At 38.9% G+C, this 14925-nt stretch overlaps 1 protein-coding gene and 1 pseudogene across 8 annotated transcripts in view; one reads left to right on the plus strand and one right to left on the minus strand.

Moving 5' to 3' along the window:
* Positions 1 to 14925, minus strand: part of FBXW7 (F-box and WD repeat domain containing 7) — a 210507-nt gene that overhangs the window by 94872 nt on the left and 100710 nt on the right. The gene's annotated exons all lie outside the window — the stretch shown is intronic.
* Positions 1719 to 3415, plus strand: LOC132489285 (oxysterol-binding protein-related protein 9-like; annotated as a pseudogene).

Genomic DNA, 14925 nt, shown 5'->3' on the forward strand with positions numbered 1-14925 from the left:
TAATCAATAAACTATGATGTAATATATATTAAATGTGGCTTTTAAAAGTCAAGTGGTTCTAGTAGATAACCAAAAAGAACCTACTGTATAGCACAGAGAACTCTGCCAAATATTATGTAAAAACCTAAATGGGAAAAGAATTTGAAAAAGAAGAGATACATGTATAACTGAATCACTTTGCTGTACACCTGAAACTAACACAACATCATTAATCAACTATACTACAGTGTAAAATAAAAATTAAAAATAAAACAAAATGTTATTATGCTTTTGAAGATAAAAATAAAAGTCAAGTGGTTCTTATTTACAACTCAGGCAAGCACAATACAAACTTTATCTTTGAGGTAACAGGTAGGGTTCCTTAGAAAAAGGAATATATATATCCATTGCTTTCAGAAGATAAACTACAGAAAATAAAGGTCATCAAAATCTTGCTGGCTAGTATATGTCCAAGACAAACTATGAAAATATTACAGGAAATCAAGTTAAAAATAACATGCTGAAACACAGTGACCTACACAAATGAAAAAATACACACACACACACACACACACACACAGTACCCCTGTGTATATAAAAGTAAATCTGCTATACACAGGATTTCTAGAATCAAAATCTTGCTTTAGTAACTGTGTCTAAAGTATAGCTCTCGTAACACTAACAAGAACGTTTTGCACTTGGATGTTTATTCACAGAATGGCATGAAATCAGGGACACTGCCTGGGATAATGCAGGCCCCAAGAAAATTGCCCTTTGTGTACCCAACCTAACAGGCATATTTTTACAAGACTGAAACAGGTTAAATGACATAATAAGAGCAACTTACAAATTAAAAAAATGAGAAAACCAAGATCATAAAACAAAGCATAAAGAATGTATGTAAAGGGAGGAGACTGTTAGTAAGCAGCCAGCCTATCAACAAATAGAAAGTTTATAACTGACATTTCAAAAATAGTACCAGTACTGGTCATTGAAGAACACTCCTGTTACCAATTATGAATAATAAAAATACAAATCACTGTCATTGTATAACTTTAGTGTAATATTGAGGGGAACAGAGAAGAAATGTCTTAAGCCAATAAAGATAACTGACTCATATTTACAGTGTGGCATGTAAATAGCTTTCAAAGTAATACAGATTCTTAAAGATAGACCTGGTCAATAATGGAAAATCCAAGTAGAAGAATCAGATTTAAAGTACAGCCAATAAAAAATATTCAATGACACAACTGAAAGTCAAATTACAGGAATTCCGGAATCCTTGAAGAGGCTGAAAATATCTAACTGATAGACTTACATAAAAATTGGATTCCTCTGACTCATTTTGGGAGTGGAAAATAGTAATAAATATATAGAAACTAAGAGGAAAATTTCATTTTCTGTTGGTATTAATTTAAAAAACAGTATTTTTAGAAAATTTGTTCTTTCTAATAATAATCTATTAAATAAGCTAATGACTTAATTAAAATAATAAATATTTATCCAATAATTAATAGGAAATCAGAATCAACTATTAAACACTTTTAAGGGGGAAAAAACATTCAAAACTTAGTTTACACAGGGGGCGAGGGGATGTCCCGGGGGACCGGCTGAACCGGACCGGACCGGACCGACTGCGCAGCAGCTCGGTAATCCAGCAGACTGTGGAGAAGAGGGGGTACTCGGAAGCGGCCCTCGGCTCCCTCCCCTGGAGGCACAGAGGGCAGGGGCCCTGGCGAATGGCTTTTTTGATGGCTACTTGTGGAGTAATTAGACCCGGAGGGCCTGGGAGACGGAGGGGCCGGCTCCCACCCCTGAGTCCCCAGGGACCCTGCTGCTTGCCGGGCCGCGGGCACGAATATCAATATCGTTCTCTCCCTGCCTCCTTCCCGCCGCCCCCTGGGGGTTTGATTCAGGATTTGTTCCTAGTGTCCAAAACTTTGATAAGAAACTTACAGAGGCTGATGCTTACCTACAAATCTTGACAGAACAGTTAAAGCTTTTTGATGACAAACTTCAAAACTGCAAAGATGATGAACAGAGAAAGAAAACTGCAACTCTCAAAAAGACAACAGATAGCATGGTAGAATCAATTAAACACTGCATTGTGTTGCTGCAGATCGCCGAAAGTACTGTTAATCCTGTAGATGCAATATATCAACCTAGTCCCTTGGAACGTGTGATCAACACAATGCCTTCCCAGACTGTCTTACCTCCAGAACCTGCTCAGTTGTGTAAGTCAGAGCAGCATCCATCTTCTCTACCAGTTGGACCTGTATTAGCTACCTTGGGACATCATCAGACTCCAACACCAAATAGTACAGGCAGTGGGCACTCACCACCTAGAAGCAGTCTAACTTCTCCGAGCCATGTCAACTTGTCTCCAAACACAGTCCCAGAGTTCTCTTATTCTAGCAGTGAAGATGAAGTCTATGATGCGGATGAATTCCATCAGAGTGACTCATCCCCACAGCACTTAATAGATTCCTCTGGATCTGCCTCAGTCCTGACACACAGCAGCTTAGGGAATAGTCTAAGGAGCCCAGATACCACGGAATCACTGAATGCTTCCATGTCCAATGGAACAAGTGATGCTGACCTTTTCGATGCACGAGATGAGAGAGATGATGAAGGGGAGGCAGGGTCGGTGGAAGAGCAAAGAGTGTTATCATGCGTCTGTTGTCACAGGTTAGGCTTGGAATGGATCTCACTAAGGTAGTTCTTCCAACATTTATTCTGGAAAGATCTCTTTTAGAAATGTATGCAGACTTTTTTGCACATCCGGACCTGTTTGTGAGTATTAGTGACCAGAAGGATGCCACAGACCGAATGGTTCAGGCTGTAAAATGGTACTTCATGATGAACATTACATTCTCACATTCCACAATGGTTACGGAAGGTCTATCCTCACAATGCCCTGCGTGGAACTAGGCGGAGCATGCAATATTAATTGTTCCAAAACTGGCTATAGTACCAATATCGTCTTCCACACTAAACCTTTCTATGGGGGCAAGAAGCACAGAATTACTGCTGAGATTTTTTCTCCAAATGACAAGAAATCTTTCTGCTCAGTTGATGGGGAATGGAATGGTATAATGTATGCAAAATACTCAACAGGGGAAAATGCAGTTTTTATAGATACCAAGAAGTTGCCTATAATCAAGAAGAAAGTGAGGAAGTTGGAAGATCAGAATGAGTATGAATCCCACTGCCTTCGGAAGGATGTCACTTTCAACTTAAAAATCAGAGACACTGATGCAGCAACTGAAGCCAAGCACAGACCTGAAGAAAGACAAAGAGCAGAAGCCCGAGAAAGGAAACAAAAGGAAATTCAATGGGAGACAGGTTATTTCATGAAGATGGGAGAAAAGCTTCCCTTTTTCCTGTTTCCTGTTACCTTTTTCCTGTTCCTGTTCTGTGGCAGTTACAATGTTGACTTCGGTCTTGAGAAAAACTTCAGGTTTTGAAAACAAGATGTCTGCTCCTTTCCCAAATCCCACGTTATAAATCCCAGTCTCAAACTCTGCATTCTAGTATTGTTGTTGAGATATACAACATCTGTTTCCTAGTTCATATAATCTTGGGTAATATATATATATGAAATAGGTGATGCCAGATTTTTCATAAATACGCCATCTACTGTAAAGATTGGTTCCTCTGAGTTGTTTTGGAAAATTTAGGGCAAAGTATTAAAATCACGTGTTAGGAAATTTCATGGTCTCACCTACAATAACTTTTATTTTGGAATTGAACTATTATTAAATTGTGTCTAACTCTGGACTACAGTTTAATTATACTCAGTACTTCTTAAGGCTTCATAAAGCAATTTTTCCAAAAAAAAATTAGTTTATAAAGTCCCACAAAAAAAACCTAAGCACCCATAATCTAAAACTTGAAACTGCCATACGGGAAATATTAATAAATGAGGCATTAATAAAAGCACATTTTTGCTTTCTTTTTTTTTTTGCGGTACGCGGGCCTCTCACTGTTGTGGCCTCTCCCGTTGCGGAGCACAGGCTCCGGACACGCAGGCTCAGCGGCCATGGCTCACGGGCCCAGCCACTCCGCGTCATATGGGATCCTCCCGGACCGGGGCACGAACCCGTATCCCCGGCATCGGCAGGCGGACTCTCAACCACTGCGCCACCAGGGAGGCCCCCATTTTTGCTTTTTATAATTCTAATTTTAAACTTTTTTTAGAGAAAACTTTTTGTATGATTTAGGACACGATATCATATGAAACACAAACATCAACAAACAGAATCCTATATCCTAAAAAAAAAAATTACGTAAAATTTAAGGATGTTCTTTTATTTCTTCTTACCAATATATAATGTCAAGATATATCATGTACATAACTTACATTTTTATCAATAATCAGTGAGACTGAAGTTGAAGTCAGTAAAACAAAATGTGACAGCTAATATATTTTGACATTAAATTGTATGATTTCCTTGATGAGAATGGAAATGATTTAAGGTCAGGAATAATACTGATAAAAGAAAATGAAACTGAACAAATTGAAAATGTTCCTCACTTCACAGACAAAAGCAATTGGGCTCAAAGAGAGTAAGTATTTCTCAAGATTAGCTAGCTTAGAGCAAAGCAGGGACCAGAAATTGACATTCAACTGAGTTTTCTTTCATGTGCCTCAGTCTACATAACTACATATGATAAAGTCTTAAAAGAATATTATTCTCTAACACTGATATTGCCTTCTTCTCCAAAACCAGAATCCTACAATGCTCAAAAATTATTACTCTAAAATAAATACCCACTAAGCACTCAATATGCCTCAGGCACATATTAATTTTGTAGAAGATAATGCTTAGAAATGTTTCTTTACAAGTTAATCAGTGACTTTTAACCTGAACCCATAGCAAAATTAAATTTTACATTACAACTCTTCATGCATGTATTTAAACAAATCTAAAACAATGGTTTCAGTGAGAGGGAATGATGAAATGTTTATACCTAAAGTCTCTATAAATCACTACCCTTAATTAAACATAGTCCATTTTCATTATTTTTTTTTAATTTACGTATTTATTTTTGGCTGCATTGGGTCTTCGTTGCTGTGTGCGGGCTTTCTCTAGTTGCAGTGAGCGGGGGTTACTCTTCCTTGTGGTGCACAGGCTTCTCATTGCGGTAGCTTCTCTTGTTGCGGAGCACGCGCTCCAGGTGCACGGGCTTCAATAGTTGTGGCATGCAGGCTCAGTAGTTATGGCTCATGGGCTCCAGAGTGCAGGCTCAGTAGTTGTGGTGCACAGGCTTAGCTGCTCTGCGGCATGTGGGATCTTCCCAGACCAGGGCTCGAACCCATGTCCCCCGCATTGGCAAGCGGATTCTTAACCACTGCGCCACCAGGGAAGTCCCAGTCCATTCTCATTATTTACAGTAACTGTGTTCTATAAAGTTGCCACAAACACCAAATGAGTGTTCCTAAGGGAAATACACGGTTGAGTTCCTGCAAGCCTCTAGTCACATTTTTGCCAACTGATCAATACATAATCTTTTTATATGTGTATTTCTATTTAAATACATGTTATTTAATATATAGTTGATTCATTAACATTGAACTCATGGTCAACAGCACTATAAATTCATGCCTGAAAGAAGCTTATCTAACATGTATGTTTTCCATAACGCACATCAAAACACTAGGCAGTACCTCAAAACTGCTTGGGAATCATTTTGAACAGCAAAACCACAAACAATAAGCACAAAAAGCTTTTAGTGAAAAATGTTTCAGTAAACAGACGATGAAAAGGACACTTGTGTAGAATATGAGAGCTGAAACAAGAAAGCAGAGTGTCACTTGGTTCAGACGGGAAAGTCCATGTCAGGTGACTCAAATTTTTTGCCACCCTGTGCATGCGAACATCCACAAATGACTGTGAAAGTACCACAAGTTCTGATTTTTAGTGTTACAAACAAATTTTAGTGAGTAGGCAAATCTCATATTAAATAAAGCTGGACTTTGTACAAAGTAACGGCTGGAGAAAGAAAAGGGAGAAGGGACACCACTTTTCCTTAGGTAAGTGGGGAGAACAGGCTTCTCCTGGCAGTGTGAAAGTCCAGAGAGGCCCAAACCTAAGGGTACCTAAAGGAAGAGACACCTACAGGCATCTCCATTCCAGGATGAAGGAGAACTATTATAAGTATTATAATAATTGCTCTTCAAAAAAATTCAATAATAAGGTTATTGAGATAAAAGAGAACTACTCTGTGACTTTCCCCAAGTCCTAGAAAATACAGGGTAACTTTTAGTCATTATACCTGGTTAATTTAGCAGCACTTCAGACCTAATTTCAGTGCCTTTTTTTTTTTTTAAGTTTCTCACAAACTTTTAAAATAGTTTCTTATGAATGTCGCTTCTCAAAAGACCTTTGATTATCCAAAACCATTTGAACAGCTTATTTTAGGTTGCCTAGTTAAAGAGGGCATAATATACATGTTAAAGTGAGCTCTGAAAGCCTATCTCAGAGTGAACCAGAATTGTGAGCTTCCAAAGAAGATTACCAGGCAAAGATTAACCTTGAAATCATAGTAGACACTGAGGAATTTTGGTTACACTAATGTACACGGGGTGACAAGCAAATTGTCAAAGCCTTCAAAGACTGTGCAATACTAACATTTTCAGAAGCCACTAGGCTTGATCTACAAAGGCAGTTAAGAAGCTTTAAGATATAGATGGTAGGAAAATCAACCAAATTGTACTGATCATCGAGAAGGATACTCAAAGCTTGGAATCACCTTCTATAAGCAGGTTAGGATTTTCAGTGAATCCTAAAAGAACCTTACTAATCACCAGGATTCCTCTTCTGGATGCACCACTTAATAATACTCCAGCTGCATATTATGAACTCTCTCTATGACAAATTAATAATTAATCACTATGTTCAAACTGATTAAAGGTAAGTATCTGGAACACATACTAAGTAGCACTTACTTAGTATCACTCTGCTCCTCAAAATCCACCAAGAGCTTCCCATCTCACTCACAATAAAGGTCATTTTTTTTTAAATGGTGGTCTTTTAGGCCCTGTATAATCGACACACACCCCACCACTCTGAGCTCATATTCCACTCTTCTCTCTTTTTCACTTTGCTCCACTCTTTCTGTCCTTGTTCTTTCTGGAAGAAGAAAATACGTTGCTAACTCAGAGCCTTTGCACTGGATACACCTTCCGCCTGAATGCTCTCCCTCATATATCTGCATGGTTCTTCCCATTATTTCTTTCAGGACTCTTTTCAAACATCCTCTAAGAAATGTACTTTCCCTCATAATCTTATTTAAAATAATCACTCCCTTGCATCACATTATTCCCCTTTGCCCTGCTTTAGTCTGCTCCAAGCACTGTATAAAAGCACTGGAATAGTGTCTGTTATATAGAGTGCCTATCTATCTATCTATCTATTCATCCATCCATCCATCCATTGATTCATTTCTTCATGTATTATCCGCCTCTTCCCACTAGAATTTAAGCTCCATAAGGAAAGAGACTTACCTTTTTCACCACTATCTTCAGCACCTACAAAAATGCTTGGCTCAGTAGGTCCTCAAAACATTTAGTGAGTAAATAATTATTACATCTTTTTAAAGCCAGTCGTGTGATAAGAATTCTTTCCTCATCAAAGAAGAGCTACAAGCCAGGTCACAAAAAAGTACCAAATATTTTAAACACATTTTTTTAAGTTGTAGTCTGTACTGAACAAGTCACTTGTACTCTTGAAATTCAGAGGCTATAAATCTAATATGTTAACATTTATTTATAAATTATCTTCCTCTAAGTCATAAAGATATTTTCCCTTTATCAAATTTCTTGTTATTTTCAGCACATGCTATAAAAAATGTGTGACTAAAAAGATGAATACTTCAAAAGCACGTAATTTGTGGAGTAATTCTAGTTTCACATCTCCCATACTGCAGTTAACTGGGAAATCATTTATGCAGCTTAAGGTGAAAATCTTCCAGAGGCTGCGAAATTAGCTGAACAAATCCTTAGTACTGTAGATTAATAAAATCAACACAAAATGAACAATACGGGGCACATCATACAAGTATTCATACAAGCAGCAATTATTCATTTGAAGTTTTATGGTTCTGAACTGAATATTTTAAATCCACATGCCTCATCAATCATGTATATCTTTACTAGAAAGGATGAGAAACACTATTTTTCAGTCCATATGTCAATACCTACTTTTTATGTTATTTAACTTACATATACATGTGTATATGTAACTTAAATAACACACATATTTCTGGCCAAATTTAATTTCTCACTCCCGTTCACCTCCACTCCCTCTGCAATCTGGGTTTACTCCATTATAACTAAATTTTAAACTGGTTGCTAAATCCCACTGCATCTTTACCATTTTTGTAGCTTTTGACATTACTAAACAAGCACTCCCCTCTTTACAATTCTCACATCCCTTAGTTTCCCTTGATATAATCCTTTTCTTAGTACTGTCCACCAGGCAGCACTATTGTTCTCCACTGACAGCTCCTTCCTTCTCTGCAGTTTCTTTGCAACCTGGGGTTTTAACTACCACATAGAAGCTAATGACAACGAATTCTATTTTCTCTAGCCAAACTCCTCCACTGAGCCTATTAGTTCTATCAAGATATCCCACAGTTGCCCCAAATTCATTATTTTAAAACACAAATTCCTGTACACACACACCCGCCTAAGTTTCTTCTTAGGTCCTCCTCCTATTTTCTCTGCCTCGGTGAATGGAAGCATATTCTAGTCAGTTGCAGATTTAAGAAACCCAAATGGTTCTTCCTCTTCTACTTCCTTCTATTATCCTCTCCACTCAACAATTCAGTCCTAAAGCCATTAAGTGGAGCCAGGCAAGTTAGGTATACATGTGGGAGGTGGTGGCAGTCCAGCAGAGGGGTCAGTCCAAGCAGAGGGAGGAGGGCTTCCCAGTATGTGGGGGAAGGTGGGAGGAAACAGCCTGACTATGAGCAAGGTGAGGAGTGATCCACACAGCGGAGAGGCCCAGCAGGGCAAAGGCAGAGCAAAATGAGAAGTTCTACTTGGGTGGGGGTGTCGAACGTCAGCAGGGTAAGAAAGGCATCCACGTGACAGGATGGCGTCAGACCCCAAATGGGGTATCGCGGGTGTGGTGGTCACAGCGGTGCCCTGCTCAGATATCCCTTCAACAGAACCTGCTATGAGGACCCGAGCTGCCTGACAGCCCCCAGCTACCTCACTTTGGAATCCATGGTCACATTCACACCTGGCCATGCTTCCTCTAGACTTCTCCCAGCAAAAGACTGAGCATGGTGGGAATGCTCCAATAGTCAACTCTGGATGGGGCTCCCTGCACATCAAATCTTGTCTAGACATCTGTTTCTCTGGGGACCTGAACTGACACAGAAGGTATTCAGGTACTGGTGTCAAAAACACTCGTGATGAAATAAAACTGTTCTGGAAGCCACTACAAAATGGTTAACTTCATTAAACAAAGGTCATTTCACTCCAGAGTATTTAAAGAACATCTCCCACTACATAAAGAAATCCAGTGGCTTAGCAGAGGAAAAATTCTCAACAGGGTATTTGAGCTGAAAGGGGTCCTTTTAAGACAAAAGAGGAAGAGATTTTGTTGAATACTTTGAAGATGAAGAACGGCTACAGATCTCACACTTGCTCTTCAGTCTCTAATGTTTTTGACTTCAAGGGACAAAATTCTTGGATTTAAAAGGAAAATACACTTTTGGAAAACATCGTGTTACAAAAAAGAAATCCTAAAATGTTTCCACAGCTGCTCAGGCCCAAGTGAAGAAGGTATCAGCAAGTCTCAAGTCTTACTGGAAACCACCTAGTGAAGCTGAAGAACAAACTGAACTGATTTTCCTTCCCTTTCAAAAACAAGTGTATCTATGAGCAGGTACTCTTTTTCTGAATCTCCTGATTGTGAGAATTTGACTTGAGAAAAAAGGAAGAAGCTGCAGTCTAGTACATTCAAGATGAGTTTTACTGATCTGCCCAGACAAGTTCTGGATTTCTGCAAAGCAAAGAATATCCTGCTATCATAAGAAACAATGAACATTATGCTACAGTTTCCAACTTCTCACACATTTGAACAATCTTTTACTTATTCAATGAACATCAAGAGTAAGCTAAAAAATGGCCTCATTTCAGCTGAAAGAAAAATTTGGATGTGCTTGCTTATCCCATGTTTGACCCTGAATGGTATTTCTAAAGCAAAAAACAAGCACACAAAATAAATACAGTTTTTACATTAAAACGGTAAATTCACTGTAAGGAGGTAAATATAATTTTTAAGATTCAATAACAACACTTTTATGCGTATATGAGCCTATAAAAGAAGTAATTTTCTAGCTGCTTGGTCTACATTTGAGCCTGATCATGTCACTGAATAAGGAAATGTTTTTTCAAAGTCTTGTATAAAATTGTGTCTAGGCAATATTTTTATTCATATTGCTTTGCCTTATGATTTCAGTTGCTCTACTACTCGACACTGTCAATAAATTTTCATGCTGTAAATAACATTAATTAAAATTAATTTATAACCTTATTTAAATTAAATCTGCTAAGCCTACATTAAGAAAAATTGAGTCCCATTTTGGTTTAAGTTAGTTACATGAAATTTATTATGTTTCTTATGAGCCTGCAAAATATATGAAATGATAAGAGATTAATTTCTTTTTTTTTTTTTTTTTTTTTTGGCCGAGCCAGGTGGCTTGTGGGATCTTAGCTCCCCGACCAGGGATTGAACCTGGGCTCTCGGCAGTGAAAGCACACAGTCCTAACCACTGCACCACCAGGGAATTCCCTAAAAGAGATTAATTTCAAGGAAAGTAAGTTAAGCTTAATTACCAGGGGTTTGTATTTTCCCCCAAGAAAAGCTGGCTAAAATGTTTAGTCTTAAATATTGGGGCGGGAAGGGGGGCTGCTCTTGCACGTACCATATCGCATTTGGATCTCAAATGGTCAAGGTTAAGAAGGTAAAGTAGTAAAGTTAAAAAAAGAAAAAACTGGGGGCCTCCCTGGTGGCGCAGTGGTTGAGAGTCCGCCTGCCGATGCAGGGGATACGGGTTCGTGCCCCGGTCTGGGAGGATCCCATATGCCGCGGAGCGGCTGGGCCCGTGAGCCATGGACACTGAGCCTGCGCATCCGGAGCCTGTGCTCCGCAACGGGAGAGGCCACAACAGTGAGAGGCCCGCGTACCACAAAAAAAAAAAAAAAAAAAAAAAAAAGAAAAAACTGGAGTTTCCTCTATCTGCTCCATTAACTTGTATTGGAGCTGACATCCTTTGTGGGAAGGGGGAACCACACAAAAAGAAGAGGCTAATAAATTTGCCAGTATAAACATGTCCACAGGGGGGAAAAAAAAAGCATTCTGTACTCAAAAGAGCACTGACAATGATCAATGAATCATTATATCTACAACTTCTGATCAAGCGAATATACCGTGAGCTGTAGATATAATAATTTTTATGTAAGTTTCTCAAGATCCGAAAATTATTTTAAGTGTTTTCCCAGTGTAAGAGTGAGAAAGGCTGAAAGTGAAAATCAGTAATGGGACAAACTGAAATTATGTTTACTTAATAGGAAGCAGTGGGAGTAACACAGCATCCCTTCTGTGATATTCCTGTCAACAATGCCTAACCTAACGAGGAAACATGAGGAAACACAAGATAAACCCAAATTAAGGGTCCTGGTTCAAAATGACTGGCCTGTAATCTTCAAAAGTGTTAAAGGAATGAAAATAAAAGATCATGGATACATGATAATAAATGCAACCCATGATTTTGAATGGAATCTTGTCCTTATACGAGATATTATTTGAACAACTGGTGAAACTCAAATGGGGTCTGAGGAATAGACAATCTAATATACCAGTGCCAATGTCCTGATTTTAATGGTTATATTGTGGTTATGCAGAAGAATGTCCTTGTTTATAAGAAATACATATGCCAGTGTTTGGGAGTGATGGTGCATCATTTTGGCAACTTATCAAATGGTTCTGGGGCAAAATAAGTTCTTAGCACTGTACTTGGAACTTTTCTGAAATAGGGGGGAAAAGGAGAAATCTGGATGTCATTCTGGTTCCTATCATTTGTTACAAACTACCCTTGCCTGTCCCCACACTTCGGTCACCCACTCACATCATCACTAAGTCCTCCTAAGTCCACTACAGCCAATCCCACTTTTCTAGTACTGTTTAATAAGCACATGCCATCTGCCTCTTGCCCAAACTACTTGAATAACATCCCTAGTAATCTCCCTATCTTTTGTCTCCTGCCCCTCTCATCTACCCTCTATACTGCTGCCAGAACAGGAAATGTCAACAACTCAGTGGCAGCTTTTAAACTTTTTGCATGCTGAACCCTTTGCTCAAATGAGAGCAAAATATTAAAAAGGTGAAGAGAGAGCTTGTGAGCGCAGGGGAGAAGAGAGAATCAGCAACCCTCGAGTGACTCTGCAAAACTTGTGTAAACTACTATTCTGTAGGATAAATCTAAAATCCTAAGCACAGTACTTAAGACATACCCAATCTGGTCTCACCTCTATCCATCTTCAATACACCCTGCTTTGTCTTTATATTCAATAACTTTTCTTATAGACTGTAAACAAAAAAGCTTAGTGATTATAGATTTTTAAAACAAAAATGTAAGTGTCCATCTTAAGTTGTTACCAGATATTTCTATTTCTTTGTGGTAGTTGAAGAAGTCTACTGAACTGAAGTCTACTGAAAAAAACCTTATGACTGAGCAAACACATCCTTCCTAGAAGTCTTTTAGGTAGAGTGGTGCTGTCATCATGGCTTGGAGCAAGAGGGGTGTCAGGTTTGGATATGAAAGCTGAAATCTGGGTAAGTAAGGTAAATAATCACAGAATTCAGTTATGTAGTAATTCAGTCGTTCACCATTCAAACATTAAATAGGTCAAAAAAATGGGTGAAAGACAAACAGTTGACTAAAAGAAGATATAAAGGGTTGATCAACACATGAAAAGGTGCTCAACAACATCAGCCATCAAGGAAATGCAAATCAAAACCACAATGCAAAAGAACTTCTCATCCACAAGAATTACTAAAATTAAAAGAGACCAAACACCACCATATGTTGCTGAAAATAGGAAACAATTGAAACTCTCATATTTGGCTACTGGACTGTAAAATGGTACCACCACTGTAGAAAACCACTTGGCAGTTTCTTACAAAAACACACACTTATGCTGTGAGCTACCATATACACTCCTAGGTACCTACCCAAGAGAAATGCCCATAAAAAAGGCTGGTAGGGCCTCCCTGGTGGCGCAGTGGTTGAGAGTCCGCCTGCCAATGCAGGGGATACGGGTTCGTGCCCTGGTCTGGGAGGATCCCATATGCCGCGGAGCGGCTGGGCCCGTGAGCCATGGCCGCTGGGCCTGCGCATCCGGAGCCAGTGCTCCGCAACGGGAGAGGCCACAACAGTGAGAGGCCCACATAACGCAAAAAGGAAAAAAAAAAAAAAAAAAAAAAAGGCTGGTACAAGAATGTTTATAGCAGCTTTATTCAGAATAGCCAAAACGGGGAACAACTCAAGTATTCATCAACAGAAGAATGGATAAATTGAATTGTATTCATGCAATGGAATAGTACACAGAAATAAAAAAGAATGCACTTCTGATACATGCAACAACATGGATGGCAAAAACAGTACATTGAATGAAAGAAGTCAGACACAAAAAAGCAACACTATGTGATTCTGTTTATATGATGTTTGCAAATAAACAGAACTAATCTACAGTGAGAGTAATCAGAACAGTAGTTGCCTAAGTGTGGACTGAATGGAATGGAGCATGAGGGAAACTTGGGGGGGTGACAGAAATATTCTGTATATTGATTGAGGTGTTGGTTATGGTTACATAAGTGCATACGTTGGTCAAAACTCATCTGTACCTTTCACTTTACATAAAAGCACCTCAATTAAAAATGTGTAATTAACTGAAGACAATGCAAAAACTTCTCTGCCTTCCTTGACTCTCCCATCATGCTGAAGACTGTTACATGCTGAAGAAGGCTTAGGTCTTCTCTTCTTTGCTCTGGGCCCATAGATGAAGAGTCAGCAACACATGGTTCACTGTGAAACATTCTGTAGCAAGCAGACAGAATTTGGAATGAAGAATACAATAGGGACACATAAGCAACCGTACTAGAAGAAACAACATCTGAAGCCACTACCTAAAGAGCCAGTGATCACAGGACCAAAGAAAGCCAGAATCTGCTAAATTTCAGAAATAACTCAGCACCATCACAATGAGCAACTACTGACTTGAACAAATCCTGGAACTCTGGCCTCTACTCTGCGTCACTATCATTTTACAAGGTTTTGCACTTCAGAAAAAGCACACCACTGTAATATAGAAAATGTATTGTCTATAGAAAACCAGTGAGTCTGTTTTTTAAATAGGGTTCCTATCTTGGTGAGCATAATTTTAGCTTGGCAACTACAGTAAGCCACAAGTGGAGAAAAATGTCGTCTTATTATTTGCTTTTTAAATTTAGGAATCCTATTCTCATTTGCTATTGCTTGCCCCCCCCCCCCCATGCCTGGATCCCTAGGAAGTGTCAGTCAGTATGTGTGCAATTAGAACTCAGGTAACTCCTACCTAGATTTCTTTTCTTGCTCTCTGAGACAAAACAATGACCTCATTTAGATGAATATGCCAGAAAATCACTATTCACATGTAGACTCTCAGAAACAATCACTCCATCTTCCTCTTCAAATTCTTGGCAGGAAGGTTGAGTGGACATATTGGGGGAAGATAGTGCGTGACTGCACCGCACACAATGTGCCTTCAGAAAATGTGTATTTGAACTGAAATAGAGAAAACATTTAAACTCTAACATGCGCCAGGCACTGGGGATACAATGCTGACCAAAGACATAAACCCTGCATCCAAAAACTAGAGTGCAATCA

This window comes from Mesoplodon densirostris, chromosome 1 (assembly GCF_025265405.1).
Source record: "Mesoplodon densirostris isolate mMesDen1 chromosome 1, mMesDen1 primary haplotype, whole genome shotgun sequence".
NCBI lineage: Eukaryota > Metazoa > Chordata > Mammalia > Artiodactyla > Ziphiidae > Mesoplodon > Mesoplodon densirostris.